The following is a 24,081-nucleotide window of genomic DNA, read 5'->3' as shown; positions in this document are numbered from 1 at the left end:
TTTCTGTTGGAAGGAGGTAAAGGATATCTACATTTTCCCCATTGTTCTACTTAAATACCTAAAGCTATAGAAAAGCTCTCCCTACATAATCTTTGCTACTTGTTCAATATTTTAAAATTGTTAAATTATCTAGAATGATAGATTATGTCTAATCTGAATCATTAAATTAAGAAGAAAGAATATACCCAAAGACCCTCTGCTTTCCTAAGGCTCTAGTTTCAAATTACTCAAAATCAAGTATTAGGAAAAGAAAGTCTAATCAAGTCACTCCTAATGTTTTCAAGGTCAAAACATTGTATCTCATGTTGGGTAAGGCAAAAGCACATGGTAGCCTGAGTTCTCTCCAAGAGTGTGGTACTGCTGCACAGTTACTCTAGATAAAGCCATACTTGCAAGTGCAGTGGATAGTATTTATTTTTAAACACAAGTCTCATAGGAATACAGCATAAAAAAGGAGGAACACCAGAGTCTAGGGGAGTAAGTTACTTTTTAAACATAGTCACAGGATTCCTGAATGTTTCAGAACACTGGAGTAAAATGAGACATTTTTATGAAGTTGGAGTGGGAATGGAAAAAAGTGAAAGGAGAAACACATGGCAGCCAGTATACTTATCTGATGGTGACAATATGGGATATAGAATAAGTATGTCAGAGGTCTTGGCCTCAGACACTTATTGGCATCACTCAACTGAGAGGCTTATAAAACCATTAAGTTAAAAAAAAAGTAAGCTCTTACATTTTATTTCACATTTTAATTAGTTATCCATGTGTATATGTCTGTACACACACATATCCACCCATGACCAGTAGAACTACCTCCTAATTGCCATTTTTTAACAGCTTTATTGATATATAATTTACGTTCCACACAATTCAGTCATTTAAGTGTACAATTCCATGGTTTTTAATATGTTCACAGAATTGTACAAGCATCACTGCAATTTTAGAACATTTTCATCACCCCAAAAAGAAACATCATAATTATTAGCAGTCACTCCTCATTTTGCCCCTGGCAACCACTACTCTACTTTCTGTCTCTATAGATTTGCCTATTCTGGACATTTCGTATAAGTAGAATCATATAATATGTGATCTTTCGTAACTGGCTTTTTTTTCTTAGCATAATGTTTTCAAGGTTCATCCATGTTATGTCATGTTTTAGTAATATATTCCTTTTTATTGTGGAATAATATTTCATTGTATGGATATATGTTTTATTTATTCATTTATTAGTTGATGGGCATTTGGGATGTTTCTAATTGCAATTTTAACAAGGGGAAAAGTCACTGAGTTTGCTTGTATACTTGGGAAGCTTAGCTTTAGAGACTACATATAAGGATTTGCCTGGCTGCCCTTGAGAAAGTGGACAGTGTCTGTTACTCATATCTTAAGTATGAATAAGTATGAGACACATTGTGAAAAATGTTATTAATCTTAAAAATTTTTATTTTATCTGGGTTCTTTTTTATACCTATCTTTTCATTTTCCTGTCATTTTGTCAGTCTAAGATTTTTTTAAAATTTATTTATTTAAATTAGTTTCAAGTATACACTACATTGGTTAGACATCTATATAGTTCATAAAACGATCTCCCCAATTGCTCCCTCCCTCCCCAGGCCTTCCACCATCATATTAATGCTAACTGCATTCCCTCTGCCATGCTCCCCATGTCCAACTGTCAACTACTAATTTGTATTTCTTTAACCCATCACCCCATTCTCCCAGCCTCCCAAACTCCGTTCCCTCTGTCTGTCACCAAATTGTCCACTCTATTTGTGAGTCTGTTTTTGATTAGTTTGTTCTTTTTGTTCTTTAGATTCTGCATATAAGTTAAATCATATATATCTTTCTCTGTCTGACTTATTTCATTCAGCATAGTAACCTCTAGGTCCATCCATGTTGTTGCAAATGGTAGGATTTCATTTTTTTTAATGGCTGAGTAATATTCCATTGTATATATGAACCATAATTTCTTTATCTAATCGTCTGTTGATGGGCATTTAGGTTGCTTCCATATCATGGCTATTGTATGTCAATCCAAGATTTTTAAGTTTAAAAGGCAGAGTCTCTTCCTTATATAAGACCTAGAAACTAGGCTAAAGGGGGAGTGGGAATGAAGTGAACCTTAACTAGTATTTGATTTGATACCAGGACAGACCATTTGGCAACTGACTTAAGAGTATACTGTCAAGGAGTAAGTATAGCAAAGCAGCTATGGTGTAGTAGGAAAAGTAGTAGGCTTATAGTTGAAGTGCTTTGGGTCAGGATCCAATGGGTGATTTGGGATTCAGTCTTTTTAAGTCTGTTTCCATATCTATAAAAATACCTTATATTTCAGATCTGTTGGGAAGATGAAATGAGGTAATAGGTGTGAGAGTCTGGTGAATATATGATCGTTAGTCTATTTTTATAAAGACCAAATCAAATTTTCTTCAGTAATGCTGCAGAACTTGTGACAGTATGGCTGGACATTTCAGAAATTTTTGCAGCCCTAATTCCTTCATTCTAATTCTCAATCTAATATCATAAAGTAAATCCCACAATTTATCTTTTTTTCTCCTACTTCTGTTCTGAACTTTGCTAGAGAAAGTTGTGAGTCTGGGCTGATGAATTCTGTTCAAAATTCATTTAATTTGGCCTCAGCTGGGTATTTACTCCTGAGGTGCAGTTTCTAATTTACTCCTTGTTTCATCTCCCATGGCGCTATTCCAAACTAGTTGCCTGTGTCTGTTCCCTCACTTTCAGTGGACACTTTGTGTCCCAGTTCCCTGAGGCCAGCTAATCCAACCTGTTTCCAGATCTTTCTTTCCATCTTACAGTTTCTTGTAATTTCTGACCTCTTCTTTCCTGTTAATTGTAAGAGAAGACATATTTCTTAAGACATTTCTAAAGACTCTTCTTTCCCATCAATAATTAAAGACATTTTTTTCTTAAAATGAATTCATCCACCTCCTCTAAGACATTGCTTCATCAGTCATAATCATGCCTTAAATTCGCTCTTGTTTGGCCTCTTTCTTTTAGCCCTTTCTCTGGTCTCTATTTTCTCTTATTCTGAGTAAGCAGGAAGTAATTTCGACTCCTTTGTGAATTCCTGTAGCAGTGTATCTGAATTCCTATAGCAGTATATCTGAATTCAATAGCAGTTTATCTTAATCAGATCCTATCTTATATTATAGTTATTTGACTGTCTTTTTTATTCCTATTATTATTCATCAAATCCTTAAGAATTGAGTTTATCACTCATTTAAAAAAACAAATCTCCTGCTAAGGGTCTACTATAAGACCTTTATTAGATGAATGACTTTTTGATTCAAAATTACATTTTCTGTTTTACATTTTATTGCCTGAAATTATGATGTGTCTTATAATCAATGGTGTCTTATAGTTCCTACCAGCCAGTTCGTAGTCATGATGTACTTGCCAGTGCCTGGGCATCATGGTTCTCCAGACTTTCATCATTTTAGTTGAGTTACATGAATTGTTAACATTACATTAGATTGTCTTTTAAAATATCTTCAACAAATTATTATGTGTGAAAAAAGTCACAGGAAGTGCAGCAGAGCTTAAGTTTGATGTTCGCAAGGGTAGTATTCATCATTGGATAGACAACTACAATTTCATATTTTCTTGCAAAACAGTCAAGTGATTTATAAGAAAAAAAGATATCCACAAGTATCTGAAGACGCACTACATTTGAACATTTATTAATCAACATTTATTACATGATCAATTGAAGGCAGGAGAAATGGCCAAATCCCTCGGAATAGATGGAAGAAATTTCAAACTAATAGCAGCCTGGCTGATTGACCTGCTGCAAAGGACTGTTGTTAGGGTGTGACACATCAGTTTGTCAGAAATTTCTTAATGTCTTTGAACCAAAGCTGCTTACCTTCTAGTCACATGCATCATGATTGAAGAAAGAAACAAAATTATGAGTTCAGTTTGCAGAATGGGTTTCAGCGACTTAGATGAAATTTCTTGAGACAGTAGCCAAGTACTTTTGATAAACGCTGTATCTCCAGTGCTCTCCGTGGTACAGATGATAACTGTGTGAGGGAAATCTCAGGCATTATAGATATTGAATCAAAACATGATGCAGAGTTGGGCTCCAAATATGAAGACATTTTAGGAATACTTGAATCAGTTTATTTCAGTTCTTTTTTTATATATAAATAACAATGGTGTAAGAAAAACTGATGTCTGTATAAAAATTAAAAATTCTGAGAAAAAGTATTATATCATAGTTAAATTCACCTCAATATTTTCTCCCTTAGTGACATAAAATAATGGTTTCTTTTGCCATCATTATTGTTCTAGATTTTTGAAATGCAGTATTTGAATATGAATAAGATCCTGACTCACTTCAAACATAATTTCATCCCCTAACTAAAAACTCATAAAGTAGCTTATAATACTGGTTGGTAGTAACCACGCAGAAGGCTGTCTCAAAGTTAGCAATCATTGGTTGTCGCTGGTGTTATATAGTGACTCTGAAACCTAAAAAGTCAAAGAGATTGCCACTTGATTACTGTAGTTAACACCATAGAATCAGAAAGAGAATTCAGAGTGAAAAGGGACTCACTCATTGTAGCCAAATGCTTTTAGTAGAATCAGCGTATCAGAGATAAGTGGTTTTTATCTCTGGTCCAACATTAAGCATTCGAAGGAAGGGAGATAGGGCACTACACTTAGTGACTGTTGAGATCTTTTCCAACGCTAAAATTCTATAATCCTGTTATTTTTGATGCTGTAATAGTTGGTAAATTATCTGTGTTCTTTTACACTTGTCCATTGCAGATCATGAATCAGCCTTCTAAAATTACATTTATTCCTTGTATAGTGAAGTATATTTCTCTTTATCCCTTTTATTATTTATAAAAATTTTCTCACTTTTTTCTTTTGATAGTCGTTTTTTGATTTCATTGTAAAGCCCTACATTTTCAAAAATACTTTTAAGTTTAGATGTTATGAATGTTTATTGTGGAAATTAGAAAACTTAGGTAAACAAAAAAATAAAATTTCCTAATTTCATCTGCCAGAAATAACTTCATGTTAATACTTTCTATATGTATATTCTTATAAAGATAGAAGTATGGATGGATAGATAAATGAACATTTTTTAAACAGAAGAGTCTAACTGTTCTATCATTTTTTATGCCTTTTTTTCTCTTAAAAGTCATGCTGTTTTAGGTCTAATGTGAGTACAGATATATTGTGAATTGTTTTTTTAATTCATGCAGTCATGCTGTAATATAGCTATTACTGTTGTTGAATAAATATGTTGGTTTTTTTTTTATGTTAGAGTAATATTCAAACTTTTTATAATATGGCAGACTGACAACTAAGAATAATCCTTATTTTAAGATCCAATATTTTATATCCAATTCAAATAATTTTTAGGATGAAACTGTTTTGTTGCTAACGTGGTTCTTAACTCTTAAGTACTTCTTTTAGAATACGAATTATTAATTATATATTGATTCTCACTTGCTAACCTGAAGACATGATAAATTGACAAGAATTTTATATTTTTATACTATAATTTCTTACTAGATGATTTCCAGGAGTTCAAGAGACTTGTCCAAATTTCTGTAAATTAACTTATTGTTCCTTTTAATCAAGAAGAGAGAGCTTTTGTTCCCTCAATTTTGGCAAGCAGGAAAACTGCATTTTTATTGCGTGCTAAGTTATAAGAAAAGATACTTTTGATTATGACCCTAGAGAGGAAGCTATATCTTCATGCGGCAATGAATAGTAGTTGTGCTTTTCTTTGGAAGAACCTTTAAATCATTATTTACAAAAAATATATTTGTGCACTTTAGTTTTCTAGACAAAAGAAGTTAAAAAGAGACATTGTTTTTTGGCACAACTGGAGAAATTTTTTTATTTTGTAAAGATTATATTTATAAAACAAAGGGGTACAAGATACATATTCTTGTTAACTGGAGAACTTTGAATAAGGTCTATAAATTAGATAATGTTATATCAATATTCCTGATTTTGGTAATTTTATCATGTACTTGTTCTTAAGGAATGCACACTAAAGGGTTAAAGGAGAATGATGGCTACAACTTACTCTCAGTGGTTAAAAAATAATGTGTGTGAGTATACACAGAGAGAGAGTGATAAATACGGCAATATGATAACAGTTGGAAAACCTGGGGGAATGTTATGAGTCATTTTTTGTAGGTTTTACAATAAAATTTAAAAAAATCTTTGAAAACAGTTATTGTCCTTAATCAAGGGAGTTTGTTTATACTAAGAAATTTTCTGAAGGAAAGATTTATGGTTACGGTTTATTGAGGTGGTGAGTGTAGTTTTCATTTATTTCAGTCAGTCTGTTCAGGACCAACCCAACATGGTTATTTCTGTTTTGGTGTGTTAGAGAGCATGGACTCATGAGGTGGGGACTGTGATTTCAATACTCACAAAAACCAGCTAATTTTACGGCTTGGTTACTGTGAACCTTCTTGTAAATGCCAAGTGTTGGTTATTAAAGAACTTGAATCAAATAAAGTGTGAATGAATACATTTTAACTTTTGACTATTCCTGGTTCATAAACGATAACCTCTTCTCTGATGCTGTTAGTAGCAGCAACTTTGTATAGGAAGTCCAGCACAGACACAGGTACAGAACACCAGGCACTTTGACAAAAAGGCTAATTAACCATTGGCCGTGCATTTGATATATTTTGGTACGACTTTCAGTCATTTTTGGAAGTGCTCTCTGTCCAGAATTCTTAAGAGCAAGAGAGCAAAAACAAAAACAAAACAAAACAAAACAATAACATGTGAAGAAATCTCAATTGCCATTTGTTGGAAAATTTAAGTAGAGTTAAATTTTAGCCTTTTCTAAGTTCTGAGTAAATTGGAGAATGATGGGGGAATCTTAAGACAAAAAGTGCTACTGAGACATTCATCTAGGGAATACCGAGTACTGGCACCATCAGCCTGTTGGTAGGACCAAGCTGAATTTATAGCTTATTGAAGGGCAGAGGAAACCCTGCCTTAATCATCAGAGTAGCCTCTAATAGCCAGAAGGGCAAGGTTCAGATATGTGCTTAGATTTTAGAGTTCGGTTTCAGGCAAGTCTTTCAGTGCAGATCTTGGTTAGGATTGAGTAAACCTAATAGATCAGAATTGGTGGATACAGCAAGAAGAGAATTTTGAGATGAGTGCTAGGAGTATGTCCTTTTGTGCTTTCTATTGAAAAGCTGATGGTTCTTTCGAGAAGTTTTTGACTCAATGGTTATCTTCCTGGACAGGAGTCTCCTGGATTAATAAAGTTATATTGATGAGACAGTGTATGGTAAAATTCTGTTATTGTAGGCAGTATGGTATGTGGTTTCTACAAATGTTATTTGAGTGTTTAGAGTGTTACATATATCATTCGGTCCACAGGCAAACCCATTTTAGAGAGGCCGAAATGAAAGGCCAGAGGAGTTGAATGAGTTGCACAGTATGTGGCAATACAAGGATTTGAACCCAGGTCTGATAGACCTCAGAGCCCAAGTTCTCCTGACCGATACTGTTCCTATGACCAAGCTGGCTTGCTCTTACATTTTTGAAAGAGTGGAAATATGCAGTTCTTGGAATGGTTTGTTTTCCTACGAAGTGGACCCCAAGTCAAGGTTTTAAGTGAAAGTGGTTAATTTGGAAGGTGAAGGAACCACTGTAGGGAGTGGGGAAGTGAGACAGGAAAGAGAAGACAGCATTTAAGGGGGCATGATTTCAGATCAGATGTGACTGTGAGCAGCTGGAGTTTAATTCTCCTGGGAACTGGGAGCTGGTTTAAAATACCTGAATTATCTCACCCAACGGACAGGAGGCTGCTCTCTGCTGCTTCCAGCCTCTTGTGCCGGCAACAGAGCAGATTCCAACATGTGCTCTGATGTGAGAGGACGCATCAGACAAAGGCACAGTGTACCTCAGTTGGTACACTGAGGGGGTAAGGGCAAGGAAGTAGGGGCAGAGCACCAATGGAATCTGCCAAGACAGTGATTCCAACTGAAGATAAGAAGATGGTTTGGTTTTACATATGCTTTATTGATACAAATGGGTGCTGTAGGCTTTTGCCTGGACAGGAGTCTCCTGGATTAATAAAGTTATATTAATCCCAAGAGAACGTAGGAATGTATATGGGCATTGCAGAGCTTATTGCACCTCTTGTACCTGTTTGCCAAACACACTTGCCCATTGCTGCCAGGACGGGAAAAGATAAGGATGTCTGGGGCTGTTGAAGAAGTGATAGACAAGCAAATTTTGGGGAAGAAAGGAATAGATTATCTAGAAAGCTCTGAGACAAATGGGTCCACAAAATGGGAAAAAATGTGCTTGGTGATGATAAATAATTTACTTTTTCATCTTGTGTGATAATAAACCAAAGTACAAAATAATCCACATCAAACTGAAGTCTATCAACATACTAAATAAAAATCTCTTGGCCTTGGGCAGAAAATCACAAGCACAGAACCACCCGTAGTTCTTTGATTATCGGGAATATTTCCTTATCATCCTGCTTTGTTTGTCCTTGTGGTGTACGTAGACATCCTATCCCACTTCTGAAGTTACTCTTCTGGATGTGGAAGAGTAAGCCTGCCGGTCTCTGTTGGGGAAGTCTTTGGAGGTACCTTATTAATAGCTGACCGTATTGTGTGACTTTGAACCCTCCTTAGACATCATAAAAAAAAAAAATGCCAACCTTCTATTGGGCACATCTAATGGTAATTATTTTTAATTTTTTTTTTAACATAGAATTGGTTCTTCATGCTTAAGAATTAGAAAGTAGTATTTCGAAGTGTACTTATCTATACAGTTTGAATTATACTGACGTGTGGACCTTAAATGTTTCTCTAAATATATATTTGCTGAAGTTTCTCAATGACTTATTTCAGGTGACTTTTCTCTATTCCTACTGATCTGTAGCTTAGTATAATTTTTTTCTGTCACGTTAGTTATGTGTCCTTGTCTTAAAATGGACGGCAAATGGGAGTCAGATTTCTCACTGTTGGAGTGGGAGATTACAGACAAGTAAGGAAGGCTAAAATGGTCCGTGTGGTACTGGATTAGAATTGGAGACCTTAATATGAACTGATGTTTAGCTTAATATAGATTCATATAGATACCTATAGAAATATTGATAGGTCTGTGTGTATAAGTTAGCTAGTATACACACATGTATTCCCTTGCTCAGTCAACTGCCAGGGTCAAGCAAGGGCACCACAGTTTCAACAGTGCACTGATCTCGGTTTCTAACAACATTCTCCAAAAGGAGGAACCAGTGCTTCTTGGAGAGATGGATGATTCCAGGGCAGGCAGGCAGGAAGTGCTGGAAAAAGATGGAGAGAAAGAGAGGGGAGCAGGGGAAGGAAGGGGAAAGAATAGAGAATGGGGAAGGTCAGGAAAAGGAAGGAAAAAGAAAACAAAAATTTAATGAACCCTGCCTCAGCCAAGAGATAAAGATCAACAGCAATGTTTTGCTCATGGCATGTACTCATGATATGCTGTGGTGAGAATGACGCTTTACCTTTGCGGTCTTCTTTCCCCAAATTCAAAAATCTCAGTCAAATTGGGAGAAAAACATCAGACAAATTCCATGAGGGTCATTCTGCAAAATACCTGACCAGCACTCCTCAAAACAGTCAAGGTCATGAAAAACAATGAAAGTCTGAGAAACTGTCACAATCTTGAGGAGCCTAAAGAGACATGATGACTAAAAGTAACGTAGTATCAGAGACGGAATCCTGAGACAGAAAAAGGACATTAGGTCATGACTAAAGAAATACATTTAAAATGTGGGATTTAGTTAATAGTAATGTATTATTATTGCTTCATTCATTGTGATAATAGATCAGACTAATGTAGGATGTTAACAATAGAAGAAACTGGGTGTGGGGCATTTGGGAACCTTCTGCACTATCTTTGCAACTTTTCTGTAAATATAAAACTATTCTAAAATAAAAACATTATTTTCTAGAAAGCACATTACAGCATCAAAACAAAGAGGGATATTGGTATGAAAATATTTAACGAATGTGTTGAATAGTAGAAAACCAAAGTCATCAAAATGTTATATTCTTAAGTGATAAATTGAACACTGTTTCTGAGTTGTAATAAGTTTAGTTATTGAATATTCTTTTTCCCTTCATTTAATATTGGGTGTTACGTTTAGTCACATAAATTAATAAACCCTGTTTTAATGCATTCTATAAAATGCATTATCTTGTACATTTTAAAATTTAATCCACAAATGTAGCATGAAGAAGAATTCTATTTTCCTTCTTGTTGTCTTATTTTTTTAAATCAGTTTTGCTTTCTTGTGGTAATATTTTTACTTTATAGAATGATTTCACCTCAGAGGATGTGGCCCAACCTTTACATTTCTTCATAAAGACAATTTACAGTATACCTCATCTCCTTTGGTTTGCATGCCTTTCTTAGTGAATATATACTTGCAAAAGTAATTTGAATAGTGAAAGTACAAATAGTTTTATCTTTTCTCCAGTACTCATTGCCAAGAGATATTTGCTGTTAGATAATAAAGTTTTCTTTTACTCTTAGGCAGTTCACATTGGCACGTTTTGGGGTTTTTATTATTATGCTTTTTAATTGAGTTATCTGATGAGCTTCATTACAATAGCTCTTTTTGTTTTTGTTTTATAATAAATTCTTGATTTTTAGCATGCTGAGGCAATCCTAGGTGGCAAAAAGTTTTGTTTTTACCAAATTCATGAACTGCCATGATATAAAGATCCTCTGTAAAATTAATTCAAGCCCTCCAATTTCCTGTATCAGGAGAGTTTTAAATTTCCACAGTGGATTATTACTTGTCTAAAACGCTTGTAGAATTTGGCAGTTTCTTCTAGGGTCCACACTTATCCAATGATACCTTCATGTCGTGGCTTATAGTCGTGCTGGTCATCACCTGAGGTTTTGGTGTGATGACCATAGTGTTGAGAGTTTTGGTTGGCATGCCATGGTAATACTTCCTTAAGACTGAATTTTTAAGAGTGTATTTTCCTTTTTTAGTTTTCAGACATTTTAGAAACTATATAGAAAATCTTGTCCCATATCCTTCTGCATATATTTGGCTTGATTCATAAATCTGAGATATAATCTCGACTAATTCAGAATTCAGTTCTTCATTAAAAAAAAAAAAAAAAAAAAAAGGAGTAGCCGAGAGTGTATTTTTCAGAATGCTTTGAGAAGAATAAATACGAGACCTTGAGGGAACTACCAGTTCCTTCTAAATGTTAAACATGAAATCAGTTATTTTGGATCAACACACTCAGACCCCCAAACACAGGCAGCCAGTTAAGAGCTTTTTCTAGGTGTGTGTGTGTGTGTGTGTGTTTAAAGGCCAGAATCAGAACCCTTTTAGCTTTATTCTGGTAAATTAAATAGAAATGATATGTGATTTATATATCATGCTATTGGAATTTTGTATTTTAATCATTTGATCAAGTTTATAATTTCTTATAGTCACCTTGGAAGTTAAAATCACAGCTTTTTTTCTGCTTTCTCATTTCATACTACCTTTACTTTTAAATCAGAGAAACAGATGTCCTTGGAGACCTTTAGAATGTGGGAAAAGGGACATTAGGATAAAATACAAACATTTTCAAGTTAGAAAGTACCTCAAGAAGTCACTAAATGTAGTAACTTCATATCATCGGTAAGGAAATGGAAGCCCAGAGAGGTGATGTGAATAGAGTTGAAGCCAATAAATCTCAGCTCAGATTTTTCCCCATTACAACATGAGCTTTACCAGAATTTTTGTATTGGCACCATTGCTTCCTTTGTTACTAGTATTTTAATGGAGTTATGAAAACTATTAGTTAGACATAGAATGGCCATATGTTCTGGTTAACCTGAGATGGTCTGGTTCCTATTTCTTAGCTTGTCATCATTATTAATAGTGCCATATGTTACTCTCCAAAGTGTCTGGGATTAGATGATAGGTTTTATGGTTGCCTTGTTAGGAAATGCAGTGTTAAATTGCACATATTCTCTGTTCTCCTTACTCTCACACAGATAGTTACATTCTGGAACATGGGTATATACTAAATTGCTGATTTTGCTTACTCCTATTGATTTTACCACATAAGTAGTGCACATTGTTCTTGTATCTCAGAGAGATTCAAGCATTAAAGCATGATCGACCTCAAATGCAGAGGCTTTTTATTCTTTTAGATAATTTTACAGAAATCAGTGTAGAAGCCTTTAAGATTTTATTAATGAATGCTTTGGTATGGTTCTCTTGCCTTAGTATGTATGTTTTATTAGCCATTTATAACCTGTTATTGGAATATGGGTAATAGTACAAATAAAAACTTAAAAAAATGTGTGTCAGGACATTAAAAGTTGGAATAAATATAGTTTGGGAGGGATAATTCTTTCTCATACACATAGATCATTTAGTCAGATACTTTATTTTATGTGGAAACTGAGTCACAGGGAGGTTCAATGTCCACTGCCTAAAATCCAGCAATATAAGGTAGTTTTAAAATTCTCTTCCTGAACAGTTCATAAGACTGCAGCTTTATGGTCTTAAGTTTTACTTGTTATTGGGTTTCTGTGGTTTGAGTAAGCTGTTGTTGGCCAGGAATCCTGCGCATTCTCAGGATGGGCAGCTGTATAGATTATGTAGTTTACCTGGCTGTGCAGAAGACATGCTAGTCTCATCATGAGCTTCATACCTAGTTTCTCTGTCTCTGTTATCAAAGAAATTTATAATCAAATGAAAGCTTCTTAAGTGCTAGAGGAAATTTTCATCCCCGAGATGTTGCTTTTTTTTTGCTTCTCCTTATGGGTCTGTATATTGTTACTATGATCTCATATCAATCATTTATACTGAAAGTCTAAAGAAAACAAAATGAAGCACCATGATTTTGTCCCCCTGCCCATTTAACTTGAGAATTGGATTCAGTATCTGGTTGTAGTGGTGAAAATTTTGCTAATTAAAAATATTTTCCCTTACATTAGACTCTCAGAATTGGTGTCTTCTTTTTTAAGTTTATAAGTTAAACATAAGTGCAAATATTTAATTATATTTCAAAATTGAATTTTTCCAGAGAACCAAGAGGACTCTAATGTTTGGAATTAACCTAATATTTTTTTTATTTCTCTTTCTTAAAAAGAAAATCACACAGTACTCTTCTTTACTTTTTTAAGAATTTAAAGTGATTGATCTAAAGGTATGCTTCTCTCTTTAATACAATGTTTTCTAACCCTTTTCCTTGACACATATAAAATGATACTATATGTATGTCATAAGGAGATGATGCTGGAGGCCAAAGGTGCCCGCCATGGGCTTCAAAATTGTTTTGGCTATTCTAGGTTCTTTGCATATCCATATAAACTTTAAAATCACATTGTCAATTGTTAAAAAAAAGTCTGCTGGAATTTTGGTTGAGATTACATTAAATATATAGATCAATTTGGGGATCGATTGACTTTTCAATATTAATCTGATTTGATATGGTCTGGTTTATATGCTTTAAAGGGATGACTCCAGATGCTGTGAAGAATGGGTGGGAGATCCGACTGAGCCATGACTAGTTAGTTCCCGCCTGATTGCTTTTATTTTCTTAATGTAGTTCAGGCAGGATTGTCAGCTGGAAATGGGGGTAGGATGGCAGGTAGGCAATTTGAGAAGGGATGAGTCTTTTTGAGAATGGGAAACAGAATATGCCAGGTAAGTGTTATAGGATAGTTGCCTGGTAGTGAGAATTGCCCATTTGAGATCTGTGGTCCAGAATTTCAAATGAGATTAGTCAGCAGATAAAGTCAGATAAATAGATGATAGTGTTTGTTTGTTTTCTCAGCATGTTTAGTTTCTGATGTACAGCTCAGAGAAGGTCGGAGTTCCTGCATTGATTACAAAGGACAATATGGAGTGCTAGAAAGAATCACACAAATTTGATTTTGAATTGCAACCAGAATTGAAATTAAGATAAATAAAATAGATACTTGCTTTAGAATTCTTTCTTATCAGGTATAACTTTGTACAAATGTTTTGACAATGAAAGACATGCTAATACATTTTCTTATCATTTATAAGAGTTTGGTAGAACCTTTTTTAAAACATCAAAAATAGATATTCTTTTTGCACATCTGGAGATGAGAAGGAAAGGACCCATAAACCCAGTAGTAAAATGGGCAAAAATCATGAACAGTTTGCTGAAAGAGAAATGCAAATTAAATCCATTTCTCACCTGTTGAAGTTGGCAAAAATCTTAACATTTGCTAATATACTGTGCCATAAATTCATGGAGAAATGGTATAATCCCTAAGGAAAGGAATTTGGTAAGATCAACCAGAAGTACTATTGTTTTGCCTTTTATCCAGTATTCTGATAAATTTCTTACAAATATACCTGCACATATACAAAATGACCTATACACAGGGTTATTCATTGAGTAATTGTTTATAATAACAAAAGACTGGAAACTACTCAAGTTTTCATCACTGAGGGCTGGTTGATTAAACTACCAGTATATCCACACAATGAAATGTTATGTGATTGTTAAAAAAGGAAAATTTCTATGTACTGATATAGAATGTTTATAAGTGAAAAGACCAGAATTCAGAACAGCATAGATAGCATTCTGTTTTACTTTTCTAAAAAGGGATGAAATGATGTATAACTTATATATGTTTATTTTGCATAAAGAAATACCAGAAGAATAAACAAACTAATAAATGATTACTTGTTGGAGGCAAGGGGGAACAGGTTGGCTGGGAACAGAGGAGAAATAAAACTTCTCATATACATCTTTTTATGTCATCTCCATTTTTAACCACGTAAATATATTGATATACTTTAAAAAAAGGGTAGGTGCTTTAAAATAATATTTTGGAAATCATCACAATCTTTATCAATTTCATCGTTATTGTTATAAGTTGGTTAATGAAGTTTGGTTGATGCAGGCAGTTAGGTAAGAAACATATTAATGGGATTTTGTAATTTAGGGGACATTGAATTTATTAGAAAAATTGCTAAATGTTTATATTTCCGACAAATTAAGAGAAAACAGTATGTAAAGAAAACATCCAGGTAACTGAACAGTAAGCTAAGTTGTAAGTATCTTTCTGTAATTCAGCAATAGCTTTGTAATTTTTAAAAATCTTTATAATTACTTTTGAATGGTTGACACATTACATTTGTTTTTTTAACTGTTAAGAATGTGACATTTCATGAAGTTAATGTTGTCACAAAATCTTTTTCTATTATCATGCATCATTACTGTTTTGCATTTTATTATAGCGTTTTGTCTGGGAACATTTATGAACTTCAGATTATCTCTGAAAGCTATGTGGTTCATCTTGTTTCAGGTGGTGAATTTTGTTAAAATGTTTTAGAGAAAATGTGGGAACATGGCATAGTTCTTCCATGTCTTTTGTGTTTTCAGAAGAGCTTAAACTGAGTGGTACATGAGATCTGCTGCCCTTTGGATTAATGGGACATTGTTCTGGGGGAGGGGAATGTATCTTCACTTAAGATACTGTTACATCAAATCCTTGAAATAGATACGTGTCCCTGAGATCCTCCTCCTTCACAGTCAGTCTTCTTTGTTCCATTGTGGGAGTTCAACTCAGCCATGGCTCTTTGCTTCTAGAAGGGTGCCTGGCATGTTCGCTGACTTAATTTCTTTGGGCTGGAGTTTCCTTATTGATAACATGGAATAGTTTAACCTGCTAACCTCCGTGAGTGATTCTAAAAAGCAAACTAGATGATCATATTTAATGCTTTGTAAATGGAACATAAACTTAGTTGTTTTTTGGTTTCGTCTTTTTTTTTTTTAAAGAATTTAGCATGTATTCCTTGATAAATAAGTTCTGATATTACCTTTTTCTTGTATTTGAAGAGCTCTTCATTTTATCTTTTTTTTTTTGAGATCTACTGGAGAGCAGGGAAACTCTTAGCCATACTTTATAAACACTGTTGATGTTTTCTGATAGAAACTTTATTGATGAATGTATAGGAAGAAGTACTATTCTTAACTCTTCTGGATTAATATCATTTTCTGCTACCAATAGTTGAAGCAGCAAGGTGTAGTAGAAAGATAATGAGCTTTGCCTTACTTCCCTGCTTTTTTACTTTAATGTCTCTAAGCCTTTGTTCATCTGTCAAATAGGGATAAAACCTAGTATGCTTATATGAAATAAAGGTAATGTATTTAAACAAATTATCACAATTTGTGAAAGTAGTTGCTCACAAAATGGTAATTTTTGTAGTTGTCATTGAGTGATTTTTTGTTTTTTTTTTGAACCTAGGATGTTTACTGACCTTGTATGTTATTGTCAGCCTACTACTAAAGTATTTGGCATATAAGCTTTAGCTTATCCTACAGAACAGTTGACTAAAAAGAGGGGTTTGATGAAGGATTCATAGTAGCTGGCAGCACTTAAGTATCATTGTCGGGTGGGCATTGTGTGCACTCCATCAATCTTCCAGTGCTGGAACTGTCCTTAAGGAGGTTTTTTTGTTTTTTTGTTTTTTTGTTTTTTTGTTTTTTAAATTTAGATATACTCAACCATGTTCAAATTAATGCCACAATTATGAGAAGAGATGGGGTGGCAGGTAACTACTAGAAAAAGTCCACTCGTAAGTAATCTTTAATCCACAGGATTTTTATAGCAGTTGTTTGCATTTTTCCTACCCCACAGTACCCCGTGCATCTGCCATGCTGTATAAATAACAGGTTCTGATGAATTTGCATCCTGGTGTCATAGAAATAGTGGAAATCAAAGATTAAAATAGAACACATAGTGACGAGGTTTCCAAGAGCAAATTAAAGCATAGTGCTGAGGCAATTGTTCAGATAATTCAGACTCAATTCTGTTTTATGAAAAAAAAATTTTGAGATTTTTTTTTTTTTTTATTTCTTGAGATAGGCCTGTATTGCTATGAGTTTTCCTCTTAGGACTGCTTTTGCTGTGTTCCATAGTCTTGGGGTCATCGTGTTTTCAATTTCATTTATCTTAAGATGTCTTTTGATTTATTCCCTGATCATGTTAATCCATTCATTGTTTAGTAGCATGTTATTTAGCCTCCATATGTTCATGTGTTTGTTTCTTCTTGTAATTGAGTTCTAGCTTCATACTATTGTGGTAGAAGACTCTTGATATGATTCTAGTCCTCTTAATTTTATTGAAACTTGTTTTGTGGCCTAACATGTGCTCTGTAGTGGAAAATGTTCTATGTGCACTTGAAAAGAATGTACTTTTGTTGCTGTAGGGTCAACTATTCTAAAAATATCAATTAAATCCATCTGGTCTAATGTGTCATTTAAGGTCACTGTTCCCATGTCGATTTTCTGTCTGGATGATCTATTCATTTGATATCAATGCAGTGTTAAAGTTCTCTATGATGACTGTATTAATATTGATATCTTACTTTATGTCTGTCAATATTTGCTTTATATATTTAGGTGCCCTTATGTTGGTTACATAAATATTTACAAGAGTTGTATAGTTTTGTTGGATTGATCCCTTTATCATTATGAAATGTTGTTCTTTGTCTTTTATTATAGCCTTTGTTTTAAAGTCTACTACGTATGATATAACTACCCAAATTTTTTTGTTTGTTTGTTTCCATCTGCCTGAAATATCTTTTTCTGTCCCTTTATTCCAGCCTGTATGTGTCTTTCAACCTAAAATGGGTCTTTTATATACAGTGTGTATATGAGTCTCATTTTCTTATCCATTCAGCTACCCTCTGTCTTTTGATTAGAGCATTTAATCTATTTACATTTAAAGTGCTAATTGATAGGTACATAATTATTGCCATTTTGTTATTCATATTTGTTATTTTCTTCCTTTTTTCTTAAAGAAGTTCCTTTAATGTTTCTTGTAATACTGGATTGGTGATGATGAACTCCTTTAATTTTTTCTTTTTATTCTGTCTTTCAATTTTAAATGATAACCTTGTTAGGTAGAGTAGTATTGTTTGTAGGTCCTTGCTTGCTTTTTATCACTTCGAATATTCCATGCCAATCTCTTCTGACCTGTAAAGTTTCTGTTCAGAAATCAGATGACAGTCTTATGGGAGCTCCTTGGTAGGTAACTAACTGTGTTTCTCGTTGCTTTTAAGGTTCTCTCTTTGTCTTTTACCTTTGGCATTTTAATTATGATGTGTCTCGATGTGAGCCTCTTTGGGTTCGTCTTGTTTGGGACTCTGCACCTCCTGGACTTGTATGTCTGTTTCCTTCACCAGGTTAGGGAAGTTTTTAGTCACTATTTCATCAAATAGGTTTTCAATCCCTGTTCTCTCCTTCTTCTGGTATTCCTATGATGCAAATGTTCATATGCTTAATGTTGTCCCAGATGTCCCTTAAACTATCCTCACTTTTTAAATTTTTTCCTTTTGCTGTTCCAATTGGGTGTTTTCTGCTACCTTGTCTTCCAAATTGCCAATTCGATCCTCTGCTTTATCTAATCTGATGTTGATTCCTTCTAGTGTAGTCTTCATTTCTGACGGGTTCTTTTTTATGGTTTCTGTGTCCTTTTTTATGCTTCCTATTCCTTTGTTGAAGTTTTTAATAAGTTCCTTGAACATCTGTATAACCAGCATTTTGCACTTCATCAGGTAGATTGCTTGCCTCCATTTTATTTAGTTTTTTTTTTTTTTTTGAGTTTTCTTTTGTTCCTTGATTTGAGACAAGTTTTTTGTTTGTTTGTTTCCTCATTTTGGCTGCCTTTCCATGTTTCTTTCAATGTATTAGGTAGATGTGCTATGTCTTCCAGTTTTGGCAGGGTGACCTTAAGTAGTAGGTGTTTTGTGGGGCCCAGTGGTGTAGTCTCCCTGAGCTAGGTTCTCCAGGAATTTCCCTTGTGTAGGTTGTGTGTGTCCTACTGTTGTAGTATGAGCCTAGATTTCTGTTGGCACGTCAGTGGGTAGGATTGACCCTCAGGCGAACTGGCTGTGAGGATTGGTTGGAACCACAGTGTATAAGTTGCTCTGTGGTGGCTGACCTCATGGAATGGGATTTGCCCCGGTGAGCTCTGGTGCCTGCTGAGACCACCCTTTGGGTGTGTCACTTGTGGGACTAATTAGGTAGTGCTCTGTTGTGGTCTGAAGCCAGCCATCAAGTATATTGGTTTGGGGCCTCTTGGGAGGGGCTCTGGTATAGGCCAAGATCAGCTGCTGCCTGTGACTGACCTGGGGTGATATGGTAGTAGCTACAAAGCAATCTGTGGTTGATAGCTGCCTGTGCTAGACTTGGAGGTGTGTGAGAGAAGCCACACTGCAAACCGAGGTCTGCTGCCACCAGGGCTGGAGCTGGGGCAGCTCAGCAAAAGGCCCAGGGCAACCTGAGGCCTGTCACCAGCTGACTGTGAGGCTCAGCTGCTGAAAGAGCCTCAGGTGGTACACGGATTGGGGAGGAGGAGGGGCAGTCAGGTGGAGGGTAGGGGTGGGTCTTGGAGTCACCAAGGTGGGGCAAGTTGTGTTCATCATGTTAATGTAGATTCAGATTTGGCTTCAGTGCTGAGCCTGGGGCCACTCAGCAAAAGGCACACAGAGCACACCTAGGCCAGCCACCACCTGCCTGGGACCAGCGGATCTTTGAGAGTATTAAAAAAATACTGCAAGAGAGTGTAAGGGCAGCTGCCTGTTGCTGAAAGAGCTTTTGGCAGTACGTGATTTGGGTGGGACAGGGTCTCAGGGAGTCATCAGGGTGGAGGGAGTGGAGTTCACTAGGCTCATGCAGATTCAGATTTTGCTGTATGGTGGGAAGGCTCAACACAGGAAAAATGGTACTCTCCTGCTGGCTGTGTGGGAGGAAGGCTCCACGCAGGGACAATGGTGGCTGTCCCTCCAGCCCTTGCCCCAAAGCCGCACAGCTCAGTTTCTCCCTGTATGTCTCTGGAGCCTCCCCAGCTGCAGTTCCTCACCCAGAACCCAGGGTGAGTACCTGTAAGCAGTGCGAGTCTGTGTGTGGGCCCTTTAAGAGGACACCTGGTTTCCAGCAGACTTCCCTCTCACCTGGTTGGACAGAATCCCTGCAGATTTTCACAGTCAGATGTTGTGGGGGGCTCCTTTTCTGACACTGGTGCTCTGGGCTGGGGAGCTGACGTGTGGCTGGGACCCCTTGTTCCTTAGGGGGAACCTCTACAGCTGAGATATCTCTCCCAATTCTCAACCACCACAAGTAGGTATGGGGCCAGCCCATTTCGAATCTCCACTCCTATTAACAGTCTCAACCTTGCCTCCTCTTTATATCCTTAGTTATAGGACTTCTGTTCAGCTATTCTTCAGCTGGTTCTCCAGTTTGATTTTCTATAATTTAGTTGTAATTTTGATGTGGTCAAGGGAGGAGACAAGCACAGAGTTTACCTACTCTGCCATCTTGACTGGAACTCCTTCTATTGATTAATCTTAAAGATATCCCTGTGAACTACATGTGTTATTATCCTTCCTTTATAGGTAAGGCTGTTGGGACTTGGAAAGATTAAGTAACTTGTCCAAGGTTACACAATAAGTGGCAGAGCAGCACTAACACTAAAATGTTTGTTTTCTTCCTTCGAATAGCATTACCAGCCATACCTTTACCAGAAATATTTGGCATATTACTTCTCTGTTTTGGGGATAAAATCTTGACTAGTAGAATGAAATGAGATGCTACAAAAGAAATATGGAAAAATAGTTTTTTCCTTTGCCTGATAAGATGTTTTGCTACACTTTTGGTCAGAATGACAAGAGTTAAATATTTTAGGAAGACTAGTCCAAAGACCAACTAACGAACCAACCAACAAAAACCAATTTATCCTATGATTCTGAAAGTTTGAGCTGAAAATGAGGTCTAAATGGTATGAAATATTAACTGTGGTTGACCTACTAGTCCTACTAGAATCTTCCTGAACAGAAGTTGGGAATTTTATAGAATTCAAGATTTATATAGATTTATATATTTTTTTGCCTATGAGTCTTTTTCAATTGTATTTAATCTATTTAATTATATCCATTCTAGCCTGGACTGATGGCGATATCAGAGAGCACAATATGAACACCCTTCCGTAGGGAACTGTAACTTTAATGTACCAGACCTTGTATTCATCCAGCTTGTCGCCTGGTCTACCAGAATGTTCCAAACCAAAACAAAGAAGCCGAAGTTTATTCTGAAATGTTTCTTGTCCCAGAATTACATGCTGTAGCTGTGTAGGCTTATGTATGCTCTGACCCAAGAATGAGTAATTTCTTTTCTTTTGTGGAGGATTTTTTAGATGTCATAAAAGCGTATTAAAGGATTTTTTTTTTAAATCTCTGAGGCATGTTAAAATGACTGACTTCAAAAATATTAATTACTCTGTCCACAAGGAAGAGAGTACCACTGACTCTTATGCTCAGTAGTCTAATTCTGTTTGTAGAATCCTATCTGTGAAACAGTGTGTTTAATTTCAGAAGTGTGGCTTTTGAGTAGAATATAGTAAGTATACACCTTTAAAAAGGAATGAACAGTTCTGTCTGGTATTTTAATTGTATTAGTATTTCCATTTCTCAGTGGTAACTAGGATTGAAGCAGCATATAGAGCAGATAATCCTGAAACTTCATTTTAGGTAAGTGTCAATCCTCCCACCCATTGTATCATTCAGTTTATTGACGTGGTTATTCATGTTAGTGACTGAGCCAGAGTAGAAGGAAGGGTAATGAGAATTGAGGCAGTTGTAGAGCTGTGGAGCCTGGTTGGTCATTGGCATTGAAGTCACAGAGGAAGAGGAGATTGCAGACATCTTTTGAGATGTGTTTTTTGTTAACCTCTTCTACGATCTGTGTTCACTGAGGCAGCATAGCAAAAATCTCTCAGATTTATGTCATTAACATACCGCAGATATTTTCCTTTAACAAACCAATGATTTGTACTGGTGATTTGAAAGCACCTAGGTAAGTTGATCACAGATTACTAGATTAGTTGACAGGCTTGGCCATTCTGCTTACTTAGCTGGAATAGTAGGGATGCTTCATAACCTTCCTGTGTGTTTTTTTAAACCCTTTTCCTGTTTAGAAAAAAAAAAAAAGAAGTGCAGCTTGCTGCCAGGATTAATTTAACATCACGCATAGGGTATGTTTTCCAGGATTTGACATTTTCAGCGATCGAGAATTACTATATTTTGTAAATGGAAATACCACTACTAAAAACAGAATGATGTAATAGAATATAAATAGAATGTTGTAATTTGTTTCTAAAGACTATTGATACACTTGCGTGACGCGAAAATAATAATAAAAGAGATATTTCATGGCAAACTTTGAGAGTAAGGTTAGGACTGTAATCTGTGGGTTATGTCGGGGTTGATGCTGCAGCTACAAGTGCTGCTGGCAAGTATTCTCAGGGCAAACGGGAAATGGGGCAAAAAAAATTTCATGTCTGTGTTTGGGGGTATCGGCAAGAAGCTGACTTTATTTCTTTAGCTATGTGATACCTACTAGGACCCAGAGCCACATGACCACCCCCTAATCCCAATTCTCCTAACTCATAGGTTCTCAAGAGGAGTCATTTTTATCCCCTAGGGAGTAGAAATTGGTTCTTAGGGGTAGAGGATGGCCAAAATGTTTTACTCTTTTTATCTGTAAAGCACAGATATATATACAGTATAAAAACAGATATATGTTATATTTGTGGTATTAAAATTTCAGGGGGGCGTAATTTGGACAAAATGTCTAAAAGCTGTGGGGATGGGATTAGGGGCAATGATGAAAAAAGGTTGAGAGATACTGCTGTAGCTCTAGCCAGGTACAGAAGAATGGATGAGGGCACTGATAGAACTCGAAGTAGAGAAAGGGAATGACATAGTTATGTTAAAAGAGCTTCAGTTTTCTTTATAAAGTTGGAGTAATTATCACCAAAGTAAGGAATAACAAAGGTTGGGGTCATAAAGGTTTAGACTGCTTCTATGGGAACAGGGGTGGCAGTGGGTCTGTGCTCTCCCTAGTGAGTGGCTATGTGGGTTTGTCTCTTAGGAAAATAAAAAAGTTGATAAAATCTGCATTGGATCTCCTTAAGGCCTCCTGCTTTTCCCTCTTTTCCCCTAATAAAAACTACACTTAGCTGTCTGTTTAATGGGAAAGCTTGTTGTAAGCCAGTTTACCCTAAGGTGAAAATGACCAATGGTAAAGTAATGTTATTATTTTCAGGGGCAGTTACATTTGAGCAGTTGAGCACCCTCAGTGTAAAGAGTAGTAGATGCTTAGGTACTCTGACAGGCTGGATCAATGGTTACCAGCCCAGGGACCTGAAGTTGTGATTGCATTAGGTCTGCAGAAGCACATGCACAACAAGAATTACCTGTAGACATAATAGAGTGTCTCACAAACGCATGTGCTACTGTTTTAAAAATGTATGCATGTGCTGCTATAATGAATAAAATATAAACTAAAAATATTACTGAATTTGTAATGCTTCATTATTATTATGTATTTTCTCAAGTCACAAATGCTAGGATTCTTATCCTGAAAAGCCTGAGAACCATTGTGCTGGCTATCTTAGAGAGTCACTGTACTTGAAGTGTGACTGGAATCCCCACACAGAGGCCATTATACACATGAACCACAGTCAGAGGGGGCCCAGCATAGAGCTCCTTGATAGTTTCAGGAATTTGGGTAGAAATCCCTTGAGCAAAGCATTTGGTACAGAACTGTTTTTATTGACTGTTATTTTCTTTTTTTGTTCAGGCATCATAGATAAACATTGCTTCAAAGTGATTTGTCAGAAGTGGTTGAACATGATTCATTGACACTTTAAATCTACATAGTTTTTAAACTCTTTTTAGCTATTAGAGTGTCATTAGAAAAATGATTGGCACTAACATTTCTGACCTATTGCTTCTCACTTGAGAATTATTATTTGTTTTAGCCTTCTCCACCCTGGGAGAGTGACTGCTATTTCTGAGTTGTCTCATACAGTGCCCATGAACACTCTGTGTTGTGGCTGTCTAAAAAATGCTTTTTTGATTTATACACACACACACACACACACACGTATATATGTGTGTGTGTGTGTGTATATATGTATATATATGTATATATGTAATAACTTATATCGTAGTATACATATTTATGTATCATACCACACACACAC

The 24,081-nt window shown here is 35.7% G+C and overlaps 1 protein-coding gene across 1 annotated transcript in view; it reads left to right on the top strand.

Annotated features, from left to right (window-relative positions):
* RAD18 (RAD18 E3 ubiquitin protein ligase) overlaps positions 1-24,081 on the top strand; it is a 99,919-nt gene that overhangs the window by 62,780 nt on the left and 13,058 nt on the right. The gene's annotated exons all lie outside the window — the stretch shown is intronic.

This window comes from Pteropus medius, unplaced genomic scaffold (assembly GCF_902729225.1).
Source record: "Pteropus medius unplaced genomic scaffold, Ma_sr-lr_union100, whole genome shotgun sequence".
NCBI lineage: Eukaryota > Metazoa > Chordata > Mammalia > Chiroptera > Pteropodidae > Pteropus > Pteropus medius.
This window is presented reverse-complemented; position numbering and strand designations above follow the sequence as displayed.